Source organism: Emys orbicularis, chromosome 2 (assembly GCF_028017835.1).
Source record: "Emys orbicularis isolate rEmyOrb1 chromosome 2, rEmyOrb1.hap1, whole genome shotgun sequence".
Taxonomy (NCBI): domain Eukaryota; kingdom Metazoa; phylum Chordata; order Testudines; family Emydidae; genus Emys; species Emys orbicularis.
The window spans coordinates 130,478,540-130,505,829 of NC_088684.1; the positions used below are offsets into that span (position 1 = coordinate 130,478,540).

A 27,290-nucleotide genomic window follows, 5' to 3' on the forward strand; every position below is an offset into this window, starting at 1 on the left:
GTCCTTCAATATTTTAGTTCTGACAAATCCCACAATCTTCAAGTGTGTTGATATCTATAGGTATGAGTGAGCATGATTTGTCCACACACACAGCTATTGCTCTTCACTTTACATGGAGGGTGCTCTCAGATATCAGTCACTAGTAGACTTCTTCCCCCTAAAATCAGCTGATGTCATATGGTCAGCTGTTTACAAGGAGGAACTAAGAGGAGAGTCATTTCTATAGGTTTCTCTCGCCTTAATTTCAGAATCAAACTAAGATCTTTGGAGTAAGTAAGTCAAACTTACCTAGTTACACAACTGTAAGACAGACAATGGTTAGGTATTATACAGCAGATTTGGGCCCCTATGTATTCATATGTTAATCCAGGAGGGTGAACAAGCTACTTTGCTTCTTAGTCAGATCTTGACAAGTATACACGTGTATAAATTCAGACTGCCCATTCCTAACTCCAAAATGGCTTGGGTTTTATTCTAAGGGGAGCTACCAGCAATGCTGCCTGCAGAAGTAAGACGTGTGCAACATTTTCCCTGCCCTCGGATTCAAAAACTCCAACAAGCTATTTTATTTTGAATGACTAAAAGGACCTCTGACTGGAAAACACTTGTGCTTCGGCCCAGGATGTAGAACTATTTTCAACTACGGTTATTTTACATTAGAAATTCAGCCTTCATCCGGCTTTTTTCCCCCCTTGTCATAACCCTACAAGCTCGCCAGCTGTCCGTGGCTTACATCAGTCATCAAGGCAGTGACACCTGGGTGACGGATGTTTGTAAAAGGCTATTAAATAATTTTAAATTCTGCTAATAAATCCAGGTTTTTTTCAAACTTTTTCCAACATGTTTAGTAGAAGACAAGACAACAAAAGATCTGAGTAAGACACACACACACACCCCCCATCAAGACCGCACCACACATTTCATTCCTGTTATGTAATTAAACGGACCGAACGTTGGCCTCCTTTACACATAAAGGTGAATGTAGCCAATTTTAGGAGACAGATTTATACCCTTTTTGGGGATGCTGTAACCTAACTCATTCCTTTCCCCCAGGGCTGGCTCTAACTTTTTGGCCGCCTCAAGCAAAAAAAAAAAAAAAAAAAAAAAAAAAAAAAAAGAGTGCCACCATCCATAGCGCCGCCATAACACACACCCTCAGCACCGCGACAACACCCCCCCGCCGAACCCCCCAGCCCCCCGTAGAGCGCCGCGCCGCCAAACCCCCCAGCCCCCTGCGGAGCGCCGAACACCCCCGCCCCCCGCAGAGCGCCGCCAAAGGCCCCAGCCCCCCGCAGAGCACCGCGCTGCTGAACCCCCCCGCCACCACACACACCTCCCGCCGAGCGCCGCCCTGCCGAACACACACACCCCCGCGACGCCCCCCCGCAGAGCGCCGCTGCCAAATCCCATCCCCCAATGCTCCCCGCGTGCCCAGCCGCCGAAACAAAAACAACCCACCCCACTCCCAGTGCCGCCCGAACGAACCCCCCCCCAAAAAACCCTGAGCGCGCCCCCCCCCCCCCCCCGCCAGCCCAAGATTGGCCGCCCCAAGCACGTGCTTGGTCGGCTGGTGCCTGGAGCCGGCCCTGCTTTTCCCAGTTGTAACCAAGTTTTCAATTCAGTGGTGTTCATAACTCCGAGGTTCTACAGTTACAACCTGACCAGTCAACAACACACCTCATTTGGAGCCAGAGTTATGCAATCGGGCAGCAGCAGAGACCCAATGATCGATATCACACACACACACACACACACACACACACACACACACACACACACACACTCCTTTTAAAAAGTAGTTGATTTAACACAGTACTGTAAAGAGAAAGCAGCGTTTTTCTTCAGCAGAGTACAGTTTCAAAGGTTTACAAGTGAACATTGCACTGTGTGTCAAAGAACAACCATAATGTTTGGTTCACAGTTATGAACATCTTGGGAATGGAGGTTGTTTGTTAAAAGTACAGTAGAACCTCAGAGTTACAGCCCGGACATGGTGGTGTTTTCTCATACTATGCTTTTCTGTTATCACCAGAGGCCTGAACTCCAGCTGCTTCAGGGTTTGAGGGAGAACTGCTGCAGACTACGGGAGCCCTTCCGACTCCTAATCCTTTTTGACTTTTAAACCTCATGAACGTCAAGCTAAGAGAAACTGCATCTAGGAGTTACTTTTTGTACCTAATATTCAAATGGCTGTCCGCAGTGTGGAATTTGAAAAAAGTTTATGGTGATATTCAGTCTCCCTAATCATGTAGCCTTTCCTGTTCTTGTTACAGGATATAAAAACTATTAACAGTGGTAGAAATACATCACTCTCACCATGAACGTAAGCCTCACTTCCATACTTTTCTAAACAAATTCACACCTTACCAAAAATAAATTGATTCACTTACAACCCCGCCCTGTTTCACAGCTTCGATTCACTACTGGCCACTATATATGTTAAATTTTCTCCTCCTAGGACTATAATTATTCGCTCTTTAAATACAAAGTGAGTAAGTAGCTCTTCAGCCTTCCAGTAGAGCCAACCAACCAACGCGTACAACCTACTTGAGTTTACGAGAGCGGACGTGCATACAAGAAATGCAACGCTGCAGTTGCTAAATCGGTCCCTTTGAGCGTTTGCGTCTCTGGGGAACCCGGTTTGCTTTTTGTGCCTGGCGGGAGCCAAGCGAAAGGGTAAGCGGCAGGAGAGACAAACCATTGCGTTATTCAGAACGCCGATTCATCCGGTCATTTCTAGTAACTGCGAGGAATTGTCGGAGGCTAGGGCTGTCCGGCGCTATTTCGGTATGGACGTGTCCATTGTTACTGTACAGATTAATTGACACCGGTATAAGCCGAGAGGAGCTTGGGTAAACTGCAGAAAAGCTTAGCCACCTCCCGCTTCCCTTCAACGCTCCCTCTGGCCTGACACGGGTCCTGGCAGAAATCTGTGCTCCATTTTTGCTCTTTTCAGAATCCATACTGACCTCCCTGAAGAGACTCAACGCTCTGCTCTTGGCTGCTTCTGATCATTAAAGACCCCATGGTGTTTTTGTAAGAGCGGGGGTGTCAGCTCTAAGGGAGTAAAAACCTATGTTCCCCCGGCAGCTTCCGTAGGACACAATATTATTAGTCTTTCCCCATCCCGCACGTTCTGCTGCACGTCATTACACAGCTGCACCTGCATGTCAGCAGTGAATGTGGAAATCCCTATCTAAGATTACACATCCGTAAGCGCAGGGCTGGCTCCAGGCACCAGCCAACCAAGCATGGGCTTGGGGCGGCTCCTGGTAAGGGGCAGCCAATCTTGAGGTGGCGGGGGGCAGCGCGGCGGGGCGCTCGGCGGGGGGGGGTTCCAGCGGTGCAGCGCTCGGCGGGGGGTATTCTGTGGTGCGGCGCGGCGCAGTGCTCCACGGGGGTTTCAGCAGCACTCTGCGCGCGGGGGGGGGGGGGGGGGTGTTCAGCAGCGCGGCGCTCGGCGGGGGCTGTTTGGCAGCGCTTCGCGCGGGGAGGGGGAGTTTCGGCGGCGCGGCACTTGGCGAGGGGGGGTGTTACGGCGGGGGGGTGCTTTTTTTTGCTGCTTGGGGCAGCAAAAAAGTTAGAGCCGGCCCTGCGTAAGCACAAAGGGCTTTGGGATCCTTCACGATGAAAAATGGTACATAAAATGGAATCAGCTGCTATATAATATGATCGGCAACTATAAGACACGCTAAATAGTTAAACTGAAACTGATTCCCATAGCTATTATTTGTTGTTGATTTGTTTGTTTGGTAAACCACTAATATAAAAAATTAATAGAATGTGACCTTTTCCTGTGTAAAATGCCAAATAAGATATGCTTTTTGGTCTAAGCAACACCTAGCTCCCAATGGGAGCTAAACCATCTGGGTGCTAGAGACGGGAGCACTTTCTAAGCCATTTTCCCTTAAGGTCTACAGCATGGCAGTGAGAGCAGCGGCGTTCAGAACTGATGCACACCGCTGTGCAAAAGACCACACACTGCAGGTGTTCAGGCAATGAGATAACTCAGTGATGTACACCATTACTATGGAGACACGCTCGTCTCCACAGGAAGGGCCGAAACGGCCCTCCGTCGCCTTAAGTTTGATCGGTGCCCCCGCTCTTTACGGTGCCGAACGTTAAACCTACACATCTGAGATTTCACATCTTCTGCCGGGCTAAAAAGTCTCTGGGTAAATTTTCAAAGTTCTTACACTCCAACTCACTCACGCTCCCTTGACAACTGAGGAAAAAGTACACGGGGCAAGTCTGGTACACCAGCATTTTCTCGCTGGAACAGCTATTCGTGCTAATGAAATTAAATCAGAAATACATTCAGTGCATTTTATGAAGAACCTTGTTACGTAAAAACAACGAGGAGTCTTTGTGGCACCTTAGAGACATGCCTAAATAAATTAGTTCAAGCTTTCGTGGCCTATAACCCACTTCATCAGATGCGTGGAGCGGAAAATACAGTAGGCAGGTATAAATATACAGCACATGAAAAGATGGGAGTTGCCTTACCGACTGGGGGGGGGGGGTCACTGCTAACGAGGCCAATTCAATCAGGGTGGATGTGGCCCATTTCCTACAGTTGACAAGAAGGGGTGAATATCAGAGGGGAAAAAAATGGTTACTCACCTTTGTAACTGTTGTTCTTCGAGATTCATTGCTTATATTGATTCCAATTAGATGTGCGCACGCCACTGGTCATATCAACACAAAAACCATTTCCACTTTGCCAGATATGTGGCCCGAGTAGAGGGCTTCCTGCTGCCCGGCAGGATTTGCCTTACGGGGTCCGAACACAGAAGCTCCGTACGGTTCAGCCATGCGGCTTCCAAGCAGCGAGGTCTAGAGACCGCAGGTCGGGATGACAAAGGTGACAGTGGTCCTGAGGGAGCAGGTCGGGAAGAAGAGGCAACGGGACTGGAACGTCAACCGACAGTTCTAACAGCGTGGTGTACCAATGCTGGCGAGGCCGCGCTGGAGCTACCAGAATCACCCTCGCCCCGTCCCTGCGGATCTTGAGCAGGATCTTGTGCACGAGGGGGAATGGAGGAAAGGCATAAAGCGGGCAGCCTGTCCAGGGAAGCTGGAACACGTCCGTTAGGGAGCCCGGGCTGCGACCTTGGAAGTGTAGCCTATAGGACTAACCTGCTTGCTTAATTATAGTTTATATATAAAAGTATTTATTGTAATTGGTTTAATATAAATCTATAAACCTAAGTAAGTTTGGCTGTAATGCAAGAGACCTACAGGCCATATCCTGTATGTTAAGCTAAGGCAAAGTTAGCACATCTATATTAGCACCTTTTACTCAGAAAGCAAATTTGACCGATATCTTGTTACCTAAATAGATGAGTACCCACGCCTATGTCTACGACCTTTATCTAGACCAATAGACAATGGAGAATGGCATGGGCGGGGAGGGGGCTTTCAATTTGTACCCACAGACTTAACAGGGACACCACAAGGAAACATACGTGCTAGAGTATTCTCACTTACATTCTATTTCTACTCTCTCTCGTCTATCTAAGTTTCAAGGGAACTAGGCTAAGCTTGCTTTCCCTAAGTTTTATTCTTAGTTTGTCAGGTTTTGATTTTAAGTTTAAGTTAGTCAGGTAAACCCTAAGTTAGTTTTGATAGCTTTTAGCATTAGATTTTTCTAAGCACTCAAGAATTGAGAAACCTGAACTGCAAGGCTGGTCCAGTCTCTCTTACCACCAGGTTATCAAGGAAGGGTGTGAGTATATTAACCAAAGCTTTGTAGCATATAATACTATATTACCCTATGTATCTTTTGAATAGCAGTAATGCAATTGTAACTCTGGGTATTTTACCATTTACTTACTATTTCACTGATTTTAATAAAAAGTCTTTACGACTATATCTGTCTCAGTGTGAGCTTCCTGTCATACCCCACAGGGTCCTTTATAAATTCTGCAGAGCCTGATTCGGGACAAGAACTTTAATCTTCTGATCAAACACATTGGCGAGCCTAAAGCCTATACTAATTTAATTAAAATTAAATTGATTATTAATAATCATATTAATTTAATTAACATTAATATTACTACTACACCCTAAATCAGGCTACAGAAGGAGCAGAATGCTGGGCACTTCCCGTTGCTGTGGGTGGCAAATAAGTCAACCTGGGGAAACCCCCACCTTTGGAAAATGGGGTGGACGACATCCGTCCAGAGGGACTGCTCGTGTGAGGGAAGGACCTGCTGAGGCGGTCCACCAGCAGGTTCCGGATCCCAGGAAGAAAGGACGCTACCAGGTGACTGGAGCGGGCTATACAGAACTCCCACAGTCAAATGGCTTCTGGCAGAGGGGGGAGGAACGTGCCCCCCCTTGCTTGTTGATGTAGAACATGGCCGTGGTGTTGTCCAGGAGAACCGCCACACAACGACCACACAGGTGCGCTGGAAGGCTTGACAAGCAAGGCGCACCGCCACCAGCTCCCTGACGTTGATATGGAGGGAAGAGCTCGGACGGAGACCGCAGGCCCCGAGTCCAAAGGTTTCCCAGATGAGCGCCCCATCCCAGAGCTATGTATCCATGACTAGGGACAAGGAAGGCTGGGGGCTGTGAAAGGGGACTCCCTCGCACACCACCCAGGGATCTAGCCATCAGAGGAGGGAGGCGAGGACCCGCTCCGAGACTGTGACCACCGAATTCAGGCTGTCGCGCCCCGGGCGGTAGACCGACACAAGCCACGCTTGTAACGGCCGGAACCTGGCGTGCCAGGTCACGTAAGTACACGAAACCATGTGGCCGAGGAAAATCGGGCAGCCTCTTGCTGTCGAGGTCGGGAAGCTGTGAAGGCCCTGAATGAGGCCTGCGATAGCTTCGAAACGGGAGTCTGGTAGGAGGGCCCATGCCTGAACGGAGTCCAGGACTGCCCCAATGAACTCTATCCTCTGGGTCGGTTCGAGGGTCGACTTTGCTACATTGAGGAGGAGACCCAGCCGTCGGAAAGTACAAATGACCAGGTGGAGGTGGGACTGCACGTGCTCTCTAGTGCGGCCCGAAGCAACAGTCATCGAGATAAGGATACACTTGCACCTGCCGTCGACGGAGGAAGGCAGCCATGACCGACATAGGCTTGGTGAACACCCATGGGGCCGTGGAAAGGCCGAATAGGAGAGCCGTAAACTAGTAATGTTCGTGGATGACTACAAAGCGTAGGAAGTGCCTGTGCGCCGGATGAATCGACATGTGGAAGTAGACGTCCTTACATGTCAAGGGCGGCGTACCAGTCTCCCTCCACGGAAGGAATCATGGTGCCCAGGGAGACCATGCGGAACTTCAACTTGACCATGAACTTGTTGAGTCCACGCAGGTCCAGAATGGGCCGGAGGCTCCCTTTGGCCTTGGAGATTAGGAAATATCGGGAGTAAAACCCCTTGCCCCTTACTTCCCGCAGAACCTCCTCTACGCCCCCAGGGCGAGGAGCGCCTGAACCTCCTGAATAAGGACTTCCTCGTGAGAGGAGTCCCTGAAGAGGGACTGGGAAGGAGGGTGCGAGTGTGGAGGAACAAAATTGGAGAGAGTATCCTGCTTCCACCGTGCGAAGGATCCAGTGGTCCAAGGTTATTTGAGACCAAGCACGGCAGAAATGGGATAAACAATTCAAGAGTGGAGGGGACGGATCCTGGGATGAGTCTAGTACGCCGTCCTCAGGCATCCCTTCAAAAGGCCTGCTTGGAACCCGACGATGGTTTGGTGAGGTCCTGGCCTTAGCCCTCCAATCTCCCATCTGGGCTTCTCCTGCCATTCCGCCCCTGCCGCCTGTAAAAGTCCTGCCTCGGCCGAGGAGGGTAGGAGCACTGCTGCGGCTGCTGAGGCTTGAAGTTTTTCCGCTGGGTTGCCAGGGTATGCGTACCCAGGGACTTCATGGTCGCCTGCAAGTCTTTAGGCTGCATAGCCTTAGAGTCAGTCTGCTCCGCGAACAGAACCTCCCCACCAAAGGATAGGTCCTTCAGCGTCTGCTGAACCTCCAGGGGCAGGCCAAAGGCTTGCAGTCAGGAGATGCCCCTCATGGCAATCCCAGAGGACAAGGTACATGCAGCCGAGTCTGCAGCATCCAGTGAGGCCTGCAAAGAGGTCCGTGCCACTGTCTTGCCCTCATCAGCGAGGGCCCCAAACTCCTCTGGACTCAGGAGGCACAAGGTCCTTGAACCTCAGCATGGAGTTCCTGGAGTTACAATTGTAACAGCCCAGGAGTGCCCACTGATTGGCGATCTGGAGCTGAAGCCCACCCGTAGAGTAGACCTTACGGCCAAACAAGTCCAGGCGCTTGACATCCTTGGACTTGGGCGCAGGGGCTGTGGATGTGTAAACAGGTAATCGTAACCCTTCAAGGGGACAAAGTATTTGCGTTCCATCCCTTTGGCCGTAGGGGGAAAATGGAGGCTGGAGTCTGCCAGATGCTCTTGGCATTAGTCTGGATGGTCCCGATGAGGGGCAGGGCCACCCGCAAGGTACCTTCGGGAGCCAAAATGTCCACCACCTGGTCCTCCGATTCCACCACCTCCTCCAGGATCATGTTGCGTGCAACCCTGCGCAGGAGGTCCTGATGGGCATGGATATCTATGGGGGGAGGCCCGGAGATAGAATGTGTCTGCCATGGCCCTGCCCCCAGCTTCAGGATGGCCATGGTCCAACTGGCGGCAGTCCCGGTCTGAAAAACCTCGATCCCATTTCTGACCCCGAGGAATGAGAACCGGATCGTGAGGGCCAGGGCAGCACCAAGCGAATCTGCGCTGGTGAGCAGCAATGAGGAGAAGTGAAGTGGAGCCGTGCTGTGAAGTTGGGGAGTGGTGCCGAGACCTGGAGCAAACCTGGAGCTGGGCCGAGATGACGAACAGCGCCAGGTCCAGGATCTGCTCTGCAACGGCAACCAGCGGGCAGAGCAGCGGTGCCGTGATCGGGAGCACCAACGCAAACCAGAAAGGTGCTGCGAATATGACCAGCATCGCAATGGAGAGCGGCGTCAGGACTCCAAACAGTGCCAGGAATGGGAGCGGAGCCGAGACTCAACCACTGGTGCCAAAGGAGCCAATGGGTGGATCGGCGCCAGCTTGCCCCGAGACAGTGCCGTCCGCTGGGGCACCAGGACTTTGGCGTGGAGCAGAGGAGACGCCGCTGCCGTCATGGCGAGGCAGTCCCTCGCCGCAGCAAAGGTGTCCAGGGTAGAAGGCAGCTGAACTTCCACCATGCTGCGGGTTGGGGAGTCCAACGGCACCAGACTCAACGGTTCCCCCCTCGCGGCTGGAGTCGACGGTGCCGTGGCTATGACTTTTTCTCCCAGGCACTCCCCTCCAGGACGCGCCCCAGTGGCTGGCTCCAGGGAAGCGGGTCACAGCGCAGGTGCCGCTTCGGTCCCAGGGAGTGGGAGCGGTGCCGAGCCAATGTCGCTGACTGCGGCGTGGGTCTCGGTCAGAGTCCAACCACGGTGCTGCCTCCACGACCACCGCTGGGGCACTGCGCACCAAAGAGCTCAGTGCCGGGTCCTGCTGCGCTGAAGGAGGCTGGGGATTAAGTGCTGCCTCCCTAAGGAGCTGCTTCAAGCGAAAGTCCCGCTCCTTTTTAGGCTGAGGATGAAAAACCTTGCACTTCTAGGCTTGGTGAGCCTCCCCCAGACACTTTAGGCAAGAATCATGGGGGTCGCCCGTTGGCATGGGCTTAGAGCAGGACCTGCAAGGCTTGAATCCCAGGGACTTGGGCATGGAGCCCCGAAAAAGAAAAAAAAGTCGGGGTGGAGGGCAACACCCCCAACCCAACTACAACCAAAAACAAGAACTACAAACTGATGATATCCTGTTTGAGTTCCAGTCTGGGGTGGTAAATGACAATTAAGGGTGTGTAGTCAGTAGGGGGGATTTTACTGTACTGAAGCAGATTCTCCCAATGTACTTGGGCAGCTCTTTCAGAGGAGAGTGCCCTCTCGGTCTTTTATGGTGCTTGTGGGGCACCAGGGAAGTAGAGCAGTGCCGGGCCTCTGCTCCTTGTTGCAGTGCCGGGAGGATCACCAATGCTGAGGGTCTCTCATACTAGAGTCCTTCCTTGGCCCCGAGTTGCAAACCAATGTCGGAGCGCTCCGCACTGAAGCGCTCGGGCCTGATCCTTGGCAGTCTGAAGCCACTCGACAAACTGCGGATTCCATGAGCAGCTGCTTCAAACGGAAATCCCGCTTCTTTTTCGTCCTAGGTTTAAAAGCGCTGCAGATTTTTCAGCACTGGGTCTGATGCGCCTCCCCAGATACCTCAGGCAAGAATCATGGGGGTCACTATTTGGCATGGGCTTGTGGCATGCGCTGCAAGACTTACCCCTTCTTGGGCTCCGGGACATGCCACGAGCCCAAGGTTTTGAGGGGATAGGGAAATATCCCACACAAACACCTATACTAACTAGAACAATACTAACAACTACAAAACAAGAAGAACTAGACTAGGTAACTACGCTAAGGGAGCACTTGCAAAGCAAGCAAGTCACAGTTCCAACAATTGCCACAGATGGTAAGAAGGAACTGAAGGGGGGCTGGGGGGGAGGGGGTCGGTTTGGCAGGGTCATATATTGATCACCACGAAGGCGCCAGTCCAAGGGGCTCCCTATCCAACCCGAAGGGAACTGCTAAGGGAAAAACTTCCCAACGACCACGCACGCAGCGCACATACACTTGATAGGAATTGACGTAAAAAAGCACTCGAAGAAGAACTTTAATATCTGGTATATATCCAGGGGTGAGACCATTTTTCTATAACTAAAAGATTAAAAGTTTCATACTAAGGGTACCATTTTTGACACCTTTTTTGCAGAGACAAGGTGGATAAGGCAATATCTTTTCCTGGACCAACTTCTGTTGGAAAGAGACAAGCTTTCGAGCCATACAGAGCTCTCCCTCAGCTCACCAACAGTATTTGGTCAAATAAAAGATATTACCTCACCCACCTTGTCTCTCCAGTATCCGGGGACCAAGATGGCTACAATTACATAACATAAAGGTGTTTAATCTCTGTATACACGCCACTTGGCATAAACTGTCTGCAGCATCACTGAAATTCAGTACTGCTCCCACACTCTCCTGTATGACAACACTCATATGCCATGTGAGTCTGCAAAGTAGCACTTTTACTGGCAGCAGCAGCCGCATCATTAAACTAAATAGAGCTTCATGGTACAAAGCCACACTCTTGCATAGAGCCCCTGAATTCTGAGCTTACGAACTGAAAAGTGTCAAGTTCAATTAGTACAAATAAGAATGCAAGATACTCTCAGTACATGAGGCATAGCTGAAGGCCTAGTCAGACAGTCTGGACTTGCTGGCAGCCAGTGAAAGAAAAAACAAACAAACAAAAAAGGCAGAAACAAGAACATTAAATAAATTAGCCAGGATAATAACAAACCTACTTGTCATTCTGCTGGCTAATTTATTTTGTGATCTGTCCCATGGAAAAAGTAGTAAATGAGAGAGCTAGGAAATGGGGGGGGGGGGGAATGAGCAGAAGGAAAGAGCTAGCTTTCTGACTTCCGTAAATGCAGCTCAGCTGAGGAGTTTGGAGCAGAAAAGTTCCAGGATGTTGAAAAGGTGCCTCCTTCACAGCAGTTAGGCAGGAATGCCATGAAGTAGCCCCCAGACCCATGGATGAATAAACGATAGCCGAACAAAGTGATTTTGAATAATGAACAGGGCCGGCTTTAGGCCCATTCCACCGATTCCCCTGAATTGGGCCCCGCCCCTAAGAGGGCCCCGCGCAGCGTCCCTGCCTGAAGCAAAGCTCTGTGGCTCTCCCGGAAGCAGCAGCTGTTGCGGGGGGGGGGGGGGGGGGGAGGAAGGCACATGTGCTTTGCAGCCTTCCCCTCCCCCCACCACTCACCTGGAGGAGACCCCGAGGGGGCTTCCGGTCCGGTGGGAGACAGGAATCTCTGCAGTGTGGACCTCACTCACCTGAGCAGCTGCTGGGGCTTCGGTCGGTGAGTGTTTGACCCTGTGATTCCCCATAGGTGTGTAATATTGGGTTGGTTTTGTGGTTTTCGGTGGTGTTGCTGTTTGAGGGTGAGTTGTGCCTGCCTGCGTCTGTTTCAAAACTAAACCCGGGATCATGTAACCCAGGAAGAAAGTGAATTCCAGGTGAGAGAGAGAGGGGGATTTGGACAAGGAAATCAAATACATCAAGAGGGGAGAATACAAAAGGTCTGCAACAGGCAGGCTGAGACTTTTATGTCCCTCCCCCCCCGCCAAGAGAGGGGGAAACTGAGGCATGGAGTGATCTGATTCCCCTCCCCAAATTATTTTGCAAAGGAGGGGGATGGGCTCCTATCCAAACCAGTTCCCTTCCCATCGACTCTGCTTCCCCTGCTGCAAGACCGCTGTAGGGGCTGAATATTTCCATTAAACTCTGGCTCCTTCGTTTGCCCTGCCACAATAAAATAGACCAGCTTTGGGGGGGAGGAATAGCCCCCCCCCCAAGCTGTGTGGACATTAAGGTTTTTTTGGGGGGGGGCACAATAATATTCCGGATTGATCAAACACCCAGCTCAGCTTTCTAGCCATCCAGCAGCTCTAGGGCAGGGAAGGAAGGTGCTCTTGGTGCAGAGTGGTCGCAAAACAGGGGTGAATTTAGCAAGGGGTGGGGGTCCGGTTGAAATCCCACCCGATGCAGCCACACAGAATCGCTGGCGGCACTGAGAGAGGCCAGGAGTGGAAGCAGGTGGCCCAGGGGTGCGGGGACATTTGCCCTCAGTCCTGGGCTCGGGGATGGACTAGGCTGGGTGGGTGGTGGGTTCAGTCTAGTCTTCCAGCCTGTTGCTCTCGCTGGGGTTTGTGGTTTTCATCTAGCTCCACCAAAAAGATCAAACAAGCCCAGTAGAAAAGGGGGGTGAGAGAGGCAGGAAGGGGTTTGTAAGGGGTTAAAGTGACCCATCAACGGAAGAGTAAAACCAGAGTTTGAGTGGGTTTCCCCCCAGCCACCACTCCTGCAAACACTGGGCAAGGGGCAGCCCCATCCCCCACCGAGGCTATGGTGAGGGGCAGCAGGGGAGGAAGGAAGCCACATGTGATGGCAGTCCCCCCCCCGCCCAGCGCCCACCACCCCCTCTCCGGCCCCCAAACTCTGTCCCAGAGCCTGCACCCACCCCTCCGCACTCCCTCCCAGAGCCTGCACCCCTCCACCCATCCTGCACCCCACCCCGTGCCCCAGCCCGGAGCCTGCACCCAAACTCTGTCCCACTCAGCCCTGGGCAACGCTCTCCTTGGCTGGCTCCCAGCCCCTCTCCCAGGGTTGCAGCTGTCTGGAGGTGCTGCCTTCCATACCTTCCTCATTCATTCAACAGGGCAATTGATTACAAAGTGAGGGGAAGATCTTATTCTACTTCTAGCAAAAAGACATTTTTCTTTTACCTTAATTATACTACCTTAGGGGCCAGCTATAACATTACAAAGGTTCAATACAAAGTCTCATAAAAGTTATACAAAAATGCATAATGCAGAGATTTATCTACAACTGCACTGATTGACTGCTGTGTGCAGTAATATAGTGACCCCTGGGTCTTTGAAGGAGGCTTTATACTTGGGGGGGGGGCGAGCGGGTGGGCAAGCGGCGGGTGGGCAAAGAGGCAAGCAATGAGCCAGCAGGGGTTCTAGGGGTGGGCATGGGGGTTTCTGGCACGGGAGGGAGAAGGTGAAAGGAGGCAAGTGGTGGGTGGGGGACTGACTAGGAGGGAGGAGCAAGCCAGCGGGGGGCTAGGGGGTGAAGAGGGGTGTGATGGTGGGGCCGAGCGGGGAGGGGTCGGGTCCTATTTTACTGCTGTGATCTGGTCACCCTATGTCACCCCCCCCCAAACCTTCCTTTTCTTTCGTTTTGGCCCACAGCTGTTTCAGGGGGGCGGAGCTGGGGAAGCAGGGTTTGTTTCCGCGGGCCGGGAGGCGCTGGGGGGGGGGGGGGGGGAGGAGGAGGGCACAATTTTATATTAATAAGGAAATATTTTATAAATTTTAATAAAATAAACATTATTGAAGAAAATCAGTTGTACAACTATCAAAACATGAATTATTTTCCTAATATGAAAGTGAAAATCAGCTAATTAATATATGACGCAATGTATGTAATATATAATTTTGTTATTATGTATATAGTCATGGAAAGTAAATAATACATGGAAGAAATGAAAGGGTTCTTTTTAAGTGGCTTTTTTTTTTAGTCATCCCTGCTGGGGCCCCGTCGAAACTGTTTGAATTGGGCCCCGCACTTCCTAAAGCCGGCCCTGAACATGGGTCTCCATTATTCTTTTCCTTAAACTGTTTTATCTGCGTCCAGGCAGAATGGATAGAGAGCACGCTGAACTAACTTGTTCATCTTTGTTTCCAGAATATTGACCATCAGACTATAAAGCCCCAGCTCCTGCAGTCAAGTGGATATATGACGATTTCAGCCTTCATTCTTAAAGAAAATGGAACTTTCTAGCCCTCACGGCTGTGGAGAAAGCTTCAAAAATGAGTCCCTAGTGCACCCTAAAGGCTCAAAAAGCAGAAGGTAACTACAAAGGTTACAAAGCCTCATGATTTTTAGTGAGCCTGACAGGATTATTCAACATTTGGGGTTGGCAATACTGTGTGCTCAAGAGCTCAGCTTATTCAGGCTGGATTGCTTCACCCACATTACCCCATATCACCTGGGTGAGCATCCAACTTCCTCTGTTCGATGAAGGAGGTGTTACACCATGGATTTGAACTTGCTGAGCCTTTTACATTTTAAGCATTCAATCTGCAGAATTCCCCTGGGAATATAAAAATGGTAGCTAAGAGACCTAAAAAAACACCCACCACCTTCTTCAGTATATAAATAACTTAAATGTCAAAGAATGTTCAGTTGAGTAAAAACCAGTAAGTCTGGAATAGCTTTTTGTCACAGATTTGATTTAGAAAGGGTTTCGGTCATTAAAGGATTTACCAAAATGCAATAATTTTACACTATACTTTTTGGGTTATTAAACATATTTCTACAGTGAAGATGATTAGATTTTACTAAATTTAATTATAATCAGTCATACTTCTTATCTATACTATTAAATCTCTGATGCCTTCAGTTAAGTGTTAATAGGAACAAAATGAACGGTTTTTAACAGCAGCAAATTTTTGACATTAGTTCTGTATGTATTGAGTTCTACATAGAATCATAGAATATCAGGGTTGGAATGGACCTCAGGAAGTCATCTAGTCCAACCCCCTGCTCAAAGCAGGACCAACTAAATCCCCAAATGGCCCCCTCAAGGATTGAACTCACAACCCTGGGTTTAGCTATCCCTCCCCCCATATAATATATGGAGACATACCTATCTCATAGAGCTGGAAGGCACCCCGAAAGGTCTGAGTCCAGTCCCCTGCCTTCACTAGCAGGACCAAGTACTGATTTTGCCCTAGATCCTTAAGTGGCCCCCTCAAGGATTGAACTCACAACACTGGGTTTAGCAGGCCAAAGCTCAAACCACTGAGCTATCCCTGCCCCCCAAGTTCAAGTATTATCTTCCAATTCAAACAGAACTAAAAGCTGTAAGCATTTAAAAATTCCTTCTTCTAAGAGGTAGTTTGGAATGATTACTTTGTATACTTTTTTTTTTAAATACAACTATACAAAACAAAGGCCTTAACACAGAGTCCTAAAAATTGGTTCCATAAACCTAGTGATGCAAATAAGAAAACAAAAAAACCACAAAACACTTCGATTGCTATAATTTAGGCTTTATAATACGCAATGTGTAGTATCTCTGTGTGTCCATAGATGACATATCACAGACATTTGTTACAAACAGACAAAAACACAAACAGGTAAAGGGGTGAAGGTTTGAACAGCACCTTGAATTCGCCAGCAGTTGTTGCAGACTCTCTGGACTCGGACGATCGAGAGCGAGGCAGAATCCAGGGCAAGCTTGAAAGGCACTCCAGAGGGCCAGGACTGTGCCGGAAGCGTCAGAGGGGCCGACGTGACTTGCACCCTAACCATGGAGGAGGTCCCTCTGCTGAGCCTAAAGGGCCAGAATCCCACAACAGCAAAAAGAGAAGGACCGCAACCCTGATTACAGGGAGGTCCCAAAGGCCCAAGTGATTAAGACCTGAATTCCCCCCATAAGTGAGAGGGACGTGACCTGAGCCCCAATTACAGAATGGTCACTCTGGCTAGCCTGCAAGAGCAGCATAATGACAAGATGCTAAGAAGGGTAGAGACCAAAATCCTAAGTTACAGGGAGCTCTCAGGGAACCAAGACAGCCCCCTAATCCCACATAAACGAGAAAGAAGTGACCTATACCCTGCTTACAGGGAGGTCACACCGAGCAGCCTGTCAAGGGTTTGTAAACCCAAGAGAAAAAGAGGGGGAAGGATCTGAACCATAGTTACAGGGCGGTCTCGCTGCTCTAGGTCCCCAAAGGGCTCACTAACCCCCTGTAAGCAAGTGATGTGACCTGCCACCTAATTACGGGGCGCCCACTCAATGACAAGGGACTAAAAAGAGTCGGGAGGGCCAGGGACAAGACCCGAACTCTCAAGACGGGGGGGGGGGGGGGGGTGGGAGGAGGGAGAGAAAAACAAACAATCGCTAAACAAGGTGGCTCACGTACCAAAGGGAAAAGAGGTCCCTCAGACCTATGGACTGCCAAGAACCTTCATTCCCCCAGAAGGAAGAGGGGCATGACCTGAGCCGTAGATGCAGGGAGATCACACGGTCTAGAGGAACTTAAGCAAGGGGCCCAAACACCTTTTCAGCCTTAAGGCACGAGACCCAAACCATCAATCGTGCCACTATATGGGTAAACGGGGGCCATTTAAAAAAAAAAAAAAAAAAAAAGTTCTTTTTCTAGTTCTGGGAAGAGCTCATTCAACCAACCAAACCAAAAAAAACAAAAAACCTGCAGCGATTTACAAATAAATCAAAATAAAGAAAGAAAAGAAAAGAAAGAAAGACCTTTCACACCCATGCACATCACGTTCGCTCTCCAACACAGACATACCAGATGACACAGCACTTCCCAAAGCAGAAAAAGAGCTAACTGGGAAAGGCTATGGGCACAGGGTATTAAAAAGGGAACAAAAGGTCACCCTGCTCATGCCACAGGTGAGAGGAATGAAACCAGAACCCTACTTACACGCCGGTCAGGCCGACTAGCCGGCCATAATTCTCTATTGCTTAGCTTTCAAAAGGAAACGGACCTGAACCCTAGTTACAGGGTGGTCCACGCTGACTATCTGGCCATAATTCTATATTACCTAGGTTTCAAAGGGGAGAGATGTGGACCCTGGTTATAGGGCTGCCACACCGACTAGCCAGCCATAAGTGTCTATGACCTAAAGTAAAAGGAGGGGAGCGACCTGAACCCTAGTTCCAGGGCGGTCATACCAGTTTGCCAGCCAGAAACATCTATCACCTGGATTAAAGAACGGAAGAGACCTGAACCCTGGTTCCGGTTGGTCCATCCGACTTGTCAGACAGCCGGGTTTAAGGGAACGGACCTGGACCCTAGTTCGAGGGAGGTCCATGCCGACTAGCCAGCCACCAGGGTTTAGCACCTAGAGCTCACAAGGGGAGAGACCTCAACCCTACTTACAGGGCGTCACTCGGTCTCAAGGTACTTAAGGGCTCAATATCCTCGTTGAATGAAAAATCAAGACCTGAACTCTTCTGAAGCGAGCGGTCTTTCTGACTGCCTTGCTGGAGCACCACACACTGCCAAGAAAGCCGAAAGGGGAAAGACCAAAACCCAAAGTTACAGGCAGGTCACTGGCGTCCAGCCTAGTAAGCAAGCCCTAAACCCCACCAACGACAGGGCCGTGAGCCGGACCCCGATTACAGGGAGGTCACCGAGTAGCATGCCAACGGTTCTTAAATCCACCACAGCAAAAGATGAGACCTGAACTCTACTTACAGGGAGGCTACATTGCCCATAGGGATTAAAGAGCTCGACCTCCTCACTGAGTCACAGGGGTGTCACCTGCACCCTACTTACAGGGAGGTCTCGCTGCTCGAGGTACTACCGGGTTCAGGCTCGCTCTCTCTCTCTTCCCCCACCCCACAAAGAAGAGTTTCAGAGTAGCAGCCGTGTTAGTCTGTATCCGCAAAAATAAGAGGAGTACTTGTGGCACCTTAGAGACTAACAAATTTATTAGAGCATAAGCTTTCGTGGGCTAAGAAGAGTGACTTCCACCCTAGTTACAGGACGGTGGTTGTGCCCGGTGCGTATTTTCTCCTCCTCTTCCATCTTCTGCATCATCTTTTCTTTCCTCCTTCCCCTTTTCTTCCTCATGTGCTGGAAAGAAAGAGAGGGAGTGTGCATGATAGGTTACGACAGGATTAAGAGAGTCCCGGGGGGGGGGGGGGCGGCGTGCCTTCAAATATAAACAGTGCACATTAAAGTTGCTACCTTGTCTTCCTGCCTCTACAGGCAGCCTTCGACCTATAGCTGGAAGGGAATTCTGAGCTGTCCCATCATGCGCTTTGATGGCACACTCGACGCACAGGCCTCCAACTCTCCCAACATGCCAAAGGCTCAACTGATGCCGTACTGCGGAGCCAGGTTTCCAGCTTCCTCGCTGAAGGAGCAATAATCCACACCGTGTAGAGTCAAGCACAGGAGTTTATTATGCACAGTGCTGGCAGAGTGTCACTTTGTAATTAATTCTTCTGCAGTGTCTGAGCCTAATAAGCAATAGATTATATAGGGTGTTCATTGGGCAGAAAGAAGCGACAGGGATGGGTTTTCCCAAACTCCTGGATAGGTTCTAGCAGCAAAACAAGATAAGCACAAGCCGCCAATGGTCTAAAAGATTACATAATGGTTCCTCCCAAGGCTCAAGTTACCTGTGTGTCAGCAATGTTAATTACCCCCAAACTATGTCTATTAAAGTGTATAGGTTAAATCCTAATTTTGGGGTCCAGGGGAATAAGGTAGCAACTCTCCCGGTTGACCAACAGGTATATTCCTGGAGATTTAAAGCGAAAAAGGCAGTAATTAGTACTTAACAACAACAACTGTTCATAAGTTTACCCTTGCATTTCTGTGGGCTAGGATTGGCATACATCTGTGAGGGGAGGGTGTCCTAACTCATGTCAATTATATTGGGCCTCTCCCTGAACTCTGTCTGGGATCTGAGGAGTATTGTACCACTATCTCCTCCCTGCATGAGGGAGTAACCATGAGGCCTTTCTCAGCGCTTCATGTGTCTATAACTTGCGATAAGGACGCCCAATTACATTCCGAGTTATGCTGACTCCGCTCACTGACTTGAAACACACAAGGTTATCCGTTTACCCCAGCTTCCTCTTAGCGGTGTATTGTTCTCTGTTAGCCCAAGCCAAGTTGTGGACTCCGGCCTATATGAAAAGTTCTCAGGAGAAACTGTAGTTAAGATCTTACATCCATAGCTAATGGATTCTGACCCTTCAGTCCCTCCTCTTGACCCTAGGGTTCCCTAACCCGCCAGGTCAAATATAAAACAATTTTCAGCTTACTTCGGAGTTGCCAGTAAAGTATCAACACCATCAGGAATGTCCGAACGGACACTCTCCACCTAATTTAGCAGAATAGCACCCAGATCCATACCCAGGGGATCTCTTCACCTGAGATGACATTGCCCATAATTATTGATTTAACCTCCACTGCCTGATTCCATGCCTGAGAGTACTTAACACTGACCTGGTCCACGGTCTCCCCTATCCGAGTGTACCTCGGACGGCCTTCCCCAATACGTCTTTGGGCCTCGGCCACCAACTCCTCGATCTTCGCCTGCAGGGCCTGTAGACCTTCCTCTAGATACTTACTGCCGTAGTGCCATTCCGGATCCCACGTTAGGTTACTCGTCATTGGCGGAGTACGGTGGAGCCGCATCCTGTCAACAGTCAGGGTTGCCCTTCGGGGGATCGTCATGCACACGGATGGATGTCTTGAGGGGCAGGGCTTTCCATTTAGCTCGATGGAGTGGTTCTGTGTAGCCACACACCAGTAGGTACTGTTGATCTGGACCAGCTCCGTGTGCACCAGTTTCTCAGTGACAGCCACTTCGAACCTAGACAGATTTGTTAGAACATTATAAGGGCATATACATAGAATTTCCTTATCAGAGTGGGTGCAACATTCACTAGGGTACAATGCTTTCCCGGCGAACTCAGAATATGCAATACTTTTTATTTTAGTAACATGACCTCTCCTCCATACTGGCAGAGAGGTCACCATTCTAGCTCGTTGTGAGTGAGGGATTCCCAGAGGCACTAGGAGACTGAAGATTATGCTGTGACCTGTCCAAACCGGTCTTTGGACTCATTGATTCTCTGTTTCCCCATTCCCATGAAGGGGTACTGGGGAGATGGCCATCCAGGAGACCTGTTACAATGCCCTGTGTGGTGATGGCCAATGTTTGCCCTGCTCTTCAACAACTTTCCTCCAATTCCTTTATTTTGGTACCATTTATTAACAGGCTGCTGAATTCTTGACCCAAGTATTTTGATATATCCACTGAGGTGGATAGAGTTTGACAGATCCTTTAAGCGGTCTAGGATTAGTCGACTGGCCCTATTAGTATCCAATCCTCCCTTTCACATGGCACACTACTTGCGTCCTTCATCATGCACCACAGGGGCATCAGGAGCCACAGCAGGAGTCTCCTCACGGTCACCCTTCAGTCCTTCTTCCTGTTCACCTGGGGAGAGATTGTGAGTATTGACAAGCACTGGTTCAAACAATTTTAACTGATTTTGGTGCCTTTGAAAAGTTTTCATTTTCCCCTAATGCTTAAATGCAGGTTTGTTCAGACTGCTGTTATTATTCAGCTGGGTTTGATTTTCTTTTACTTGGTTGTATAGTTTTTTTTTATTTTGTTTTATTTTTATTTAATTTATTGTTTAATATAGTTCTGTAACCTGTCTGCGAAGGGCCCAGTAAAATCAATTTGCAGATTCTGCCATGGTCCTTTTGGCTGTGGTTGATGGTTCAGGGGTACTTTCTTCCTTCTACACATATTTTCTTATGCACATGTTACACATCTTTTAAGAAATTGTAAGGCTTTCCCCCCCTCGCCCACCCATGGCTGGCCACCACCATTGCTTCAGGGCAGCTTTTATTTTCCTCCATCCCAGGTGAGCTGGGGAGTGGGTGGCATGGAGCAGCAGAGCCCATGCCAAAGGTGATTTTTATACAAACAGCCTTATCCTTCTAACTTGTTTTTTTTTGTTCCTTGCTTGAGGTTTTATGGATGTGCTTCTATTTTGACTACTGCCCGTTCTGATGGTAGTTTGACAGCTTCTGTTAGTTTAACTGCATTTATATTATTAATGGGTTTGCCGGTCTGCATGACCACACACCCATGTAGTTATGCACTACTCCGAATGTGTACCTGCTGTCTGTGTACACTGTGAGTCTTTTGCCCTCCCCCACTCTAAGAGCTTCAGTGAGGGCTGTCAGCTCTGCTTTTTGAGCTGATTTTGAACCATTCAGCTGACCTGACACTATTACTGTTCCATTACTAACTACCACTGCTCATTCTGTATTTGGCACTTCATTTTCATACTTTCTTGACCCATCTACATACAAAAGGATGTCTGGATTCTTTTAATGGCTTTAACTCCTTTTAACACTTCCTCTTTCCTATCTATGAGACATTCGTGTACCTCTTTATTTATGTTCAGGTATTCAGCTACATTTTTTCCTTTGTCCCTCACTATGGAGAAGTTGGGATTTTGCAGGCACAGTGTTGACTCTCACGGACTCTTCCGGGTTTCAGCACCAGTTAGTACGGTAGGGTATTGAGTCTTACTGTAGTTATGGTAAAGGTGGAACAGCTTTCCCATTTGGGGTAAGCCCAAGCTGGGGGCGGAGGCTAGAGCTTGCTTTACTTTTATGAATGCTTCCTTTTGTTCTGTGCCCCATATTACTGACTCATTTGCAGGTTTTCCCCCATAAAAAGTTTTTGGATCGGTTCTACCATCTCCGAGTACTCCGGTATGTATGTCCTGCAGTAATTAAGAAGGCCCAGCACTTTCTGGACTTCCTTAAACTGTCCGTGGTCTTTTTAACTCTCGAATTGCCTGCTTGTGAATAAGACTATTTTGATTCTTGCCTCAAAGCTAATTTCTTTTAATATGGTTTTGCACCTGAGGATTTTTTTTTTTTTTAAACAAAGACTGGCATTCCTTGACCTTTACCCTTCTGCCTCCTTGGTTTTTGTAAATACCGTTAAAATTCTTAATTTTTTTTTTGAAAGACAAAACATGTTTTACTTTTGGGGGGGGGCGCGCGGAGGGTGGCAGATTATTACTTACAATATCCCTTCCTTTAACAAATATTTTTGCTAATTGCAGGCAAAACATGAACTCCCCCCCCCCCCCCCCCCCATACTTTCCTATGTTTTTATAGGCAGGCCAGGTTTTAATGGCTTTTACCTTTTAAGGGTTTAGGGGAAATTATTTTACTGTTCAGTTATTAAATTCATGGGGTGGTGTACCTCAGTTTTTCCTTTTTTATATAGTAGACCAGGTATGTCTTTGTGCTGCCATTTATGGGCAGTTTTCTCCTTTTTTTATTAGTTAGGTAATTTTCATCAACGCGGATGCTTTCGGGCTTGCTTTTGAATTCAAAGCCATTAGGAGCTCAGAGACTCTGTCTTAAAAGGGACACAATCAACTTTCAGAGTTTTGATTACTTTAACTTCTGCTTCCAAAACACACAGGAATTTGAAAAAGAAAACACAGCCTATTGGGGCTCCTTTTGGAGTCCTAATAGGATTTTAATTAAGTAACATGTTTTGTTTGCAATTTTTTACCCCTTCTACAATATATACTGCACATGTTCTGGGGAAAATGCACATCTTTCATAATATAATGTTATAAAAGGTAAACTAACTATATTACGTTTTACATAAAGTTTAACTGTTTCTTTTGTGCTTAGAGTTTTTATGTATCCCTTAATAACATGACAGTCTAATTACACTGAGCCATTTTAAGGCTCTGTTTTTAACATTGTGTGTGTGCGTACACACACACACACAACCCCTGCTGTTGCTTTAGAGGGGCACCATCTTTTTTAATTTTTTATTTTTCTGCTACAGCTTTTATCTGCTATTTTGTTACCAAAAATAAATTTAGAACTTTTATTTTTATTTTTCTGGGTTTGATTGCCCTGCTGCAGCCATGACTTTGGTTTTTATAAAAATATTGAACGTTATGAAGTATTGAGGTACCTTAAGGGTTAAATGCGAAATACCAAAGCCAAACAACACTAGTGATCTGTACCTGGCAAAAGTGTTTAGTTTTGCAACTTTGAATGAAAGATTTAAATGGATTTAGTGGTATTATTTTAAAACAAAAACCCAATTTATTTTAAACTTACAAAACAGAGGTTTCCAAACCAGGAGTGTTGATTTAGGTTTAAGACCTTACATATTTACTTAATATATAAATTTTACAAAGCTGTTCATAGATTACATTTGGGGATAGTTAAGTTTCAATAGAAACTTTACATTTTTTTAGCGAATTTGTCTAAATTGTCCAAAGTCAATTTCAATCAGATTGTCTCTTTGCCTGGATTATTTACAGACATTTCTTTGGAAAAGGGCCCATTTTCCTTCAGAATGGCTGCAAAGAAGCCAAGAACACTTTTTTGTAACATTTTTACAACGTTTAACTGCTTAATTCTCTTCAGCCACTGCAGAGTTTTAAAAAAAAAAAAAAAAAAAAAAAAGTGAAAAGTTGTTTTAAATCACTTGCTTATCTCCCAAAATGACACCTTCATTAAGTCAGATTTCACCATTCCAAGTATTGTTCCAGGGGTCTGAATTCCCCATTCCTGTACTTTGGGATTTTTTGTGTGTGTGGTTATGTTGAGTATATCCAATATAACTATTACTGCTTTGTCACTCCACCATTTAACGAATTCTCTCTCTGGTCCGGCTCCAACAGAGTTTGCTTTTTTAACTGCTGCTTGCCGAGTTTTGACATGTTTATACTCCAAATATTCCCGATGGCTGACTCTCTTCTCCCCCTTTGATGCCAGGGGTTTTAATCACCCTGGCTGCTGACCTTGTTGGGAAATGTAAGTCTTCCCCTTGACACCATGATCTCAATCTTCATGGCCGTCAGCCTTGATAGGGATGTGCATCTCCCCCACCACTTAACACCGTAGTCTCAATCTCCATGGCTGTTTAGCCTTGATGGGGATGTGCGTTTCCCCCTTTAAATTCTGTGGTCTCAATCTCCACACTGACAGCTTTGATGGGGGGTGTATGTCTTAAGTTACACACAATTGCCGGCCTTATTGGAGACTTGTGCTATTCGAAGGTATGTACGTCACATGCCTGGAGGGAGGGCACTCCCCAGGGCTTGCAATGAGGAAATGGGACCACCAATTTGCACTGCCTACCGCTTGCGTACCCAGCCAGTCCTGGGCTTAACTCACGGCCAATCGCTTGCTGGTGGTTTGTCCAAGTCCTCCATAACACACCCCTTAAACTGTACATAACCCTCTTGCACACGTCTCCCCTCCCAATTGGTACCCCCTTTTTTTTTTTTTTTTTTTTAAACGCTCTGCTTGTACTACATGTGTCCAGGTTCCTTTGCACTTCAATTTAAAAAGTGGGAACAAGATGTGTCTGAAAGGGGATGAGAGACCTCTATCCCTAGCCTAATGAGGTGGTAAATTAAACATACTCACCTCTCTTGGATCTCAGTCTCAGTTCCTCAATCAGTTCACAAGCTTGTATCCCGGACGAGCACCCATCTGAAGGAACAATAATCCACACCGTGTAGAGTCAAGCACAGGAGTTTATTACGCACAGCGCCATAGGTGCCAACTTTCTCTGGCGCCAGTGGGTGCCTGTGCCCCCCTGCCCCTTTCCTCGCCCCTGCCCCCACCCCAACTCCACCCCATCCCTGTCCCCATTCCAACCCCATCCCCAAAGTCCCCACCCTAACTCGCCCCCTCCCTGCCCCTATTGGATCCCTTCCCCAAATCCCTGCCCTGGCCCCGCCTCTTCCCCCAGTGTGCCACATTCCCCCTCCTCCCTCCCTGCCCTGCGAATCAGCTGTTTCACGGCACAAGTGCTGGGAGGGAGGGAGAAGGTGAGCTGGAGCAGGGGGGCAGGGTGAGGCCACGGGGAGCTGCCTGTGGGTGCTCAGCACCCACCAATTATTTTCCGTGGGTGCTCCAGCTCAAGAGAAAAACAGGGGAATGATCTGAACTGTAGTTACACGGCGGTCTCGCTGCTCTAGGTACCACTGCCTCCAGATCCCCACGGACGTGACCTGCACCCTTCGTACAGGACGGTCACTGACTCAGAAGCCAAAGGAGAAGAGTCACGTGAAAGGAAAAAGGAAACAACTCTGAACTCTAATTGCAGGCAGGTCTCGCTGCTCTAGGTCCCCAAAGGGCTCACTAACCCCCTGTAAGCAAGTCATGTGACCTGCCACCTAATTGCGGGGCAGCCACTCAAGGCCAAGGGACTAAGAAGAGCCAGGGACGAGCCCCAAACTCTTGAGACCGGGGGGTGGGAGCAGGGGGAAGGGGGGGAAAAAAAAAAAAAAAAAAAAAAAATCGCTAAACAAAGTGTCTCACGTACCAAAAGAGGTCCCTCAGACCTAAGGTTCTTGGCAGTCCATCATTGCCCCAGAAGGGAGAAGAGGGACGTGACCTGAGCCGTAGATGCAGGGAGATCACATGGTCTAGAGGAACTTAAGCAAGGGGCCCAAACACCTTTTCAGCCTTAAGGCACGAGACCCAAACCATCAATCGTGCCACTATATGGGTAAATAGGGGCCATAAAAACAAACAGAAGTTCTTTTTCTAGGTCTGGGAAGAGCTCATTCAACCAAACAAACCAAATCAAATAAAAAAAAACAAAAAAGCTGCAGCGATTCACAAATAAAAAGAAAGAAAGAAAGACAGACCTTCCACATCACGTTCGCTCTCCAACACAGACATACCACATGACAGCACTTCCCAAAGCAGAAAAAGAGCTAACCGCGAAAGGCTATGGGCACAGGGTATTAAAAAGGGAACAAAAGGTCACCCTGCTCATGCCACAGGTGAGAGGAATGAGACCAGAACCCTACTTACAGGGTGGTCAGGCCGACTAGCTGGCCATAATTCTATATTACCTAGGTTTCAAAGGGGAGAGATGTGAACCCTTGTTCTAGGGCTGTCACACCAACTAGCCAGCCATAAGTGTCTATGACCTAAAGTAAAAGGAGGGGAGCGACCTGAACCCTAGTTCCAGGTGGTCCATCTGACTTGTCAGACAGCGGGGTGTAAGGGAACAGACCTGGACCCTAGTTCCAGGGAGGTCCATGCCGACTAGCCAGCCACCAGGGTTTAGCACCTAGAGCTCACAAGGGGAGAGACCTCAACCCTACTTACAGGGCAGTCACTCGGTCTCAAGGTACTTAAGGGCTCAATATCCTCGTTGAATGAAAAATCAAGACCTGAACTCTTCTGAAGCGAGCGGTCTTTCTGACTGCCTTGTTGGAGCACCACGGTGCCAAGAAAGCCAAAAGGGGAAAGACCGAAACCCAAAGTTACAGGCAGGTCACTGGCGTCCAGCCTAGTAAGCAAGCCCTAAACCCCACCAACGACAGGGCCGTGAGCCGGACCCCGATTACAGGGAGGTCACCGAGTAGCATGCCAACGGTTCTTAAATCCACCACAGCAAAAGACGAGACCTGAACTCTACTTACAGGGAGGCTACATTGCCCATAGGGATTAAAGAGCTCGACCTCCTCACTGAGTCACAGGGGTGTCACCTGCACCCTACTTACAGGGAGGTCTCGCTGCTCGAGGTACTCTCTCTCTCTCTCTCCCACCCCCACAAAGAAGAGTGACTCCCCCCCCAGTTACAGGGCGGTCGTTGTGCCCGATGCATATTTTCTCCTCCTCTTCCATCTTCTGTTTCCTCCTTCCCATTTTCTTCCTCACGTGCTGGAAACAAAGAGAGGGAGTGTGCAAGACAGGATTAAAAGAATCCATAGGTCTTCAAATATAAACAGTGCGCATTAAAGTTGCTACCTTGTCTTCTTGCCTCTACAGGCAGCCTTCGACCTACAGCTGGAAGGGAATTCTGAGCAGTCCCCATCATGCGCTTTGACGGCACACTAGACACCCAGGCCTCCAAGTCTCCCAAGGTGCCAAAGGCTCAACTAATGCCTTTCTGTGGAGCCAGGTTTCCGGCTTCCTCGCTATAAAATAAATCAGCAGCACGTTATGCCTGGAGGGCAGTGAGAAATGCACTTTAATAGCAAGAGTCACAGACACAAGGTGCACTGTATGACTG

At 48.6% G+C, this 27,290-nt stretch overlaps 1 long non-coding RNA gene across 1 annotated transcript; it reads left to right on the top strand.

Moving 5' to 3' along the window:
• The first annotated feature begins 11,652 nt into the window (after positions 1–11,652).
• Positions 11,653–14,955, top strand: LOC135874714 (uncharacterized). The gene is made up of 2 exons (XR_010561154.1): positions 11,653–11,967; positions 14,361–14,955. It is a non-coding gene; the product is annotated as an uncharacterized LOC135874714 (long non-coding RNA).
• Positions 14,956–27,290: the final 12,335 nt, after the last annotated feature.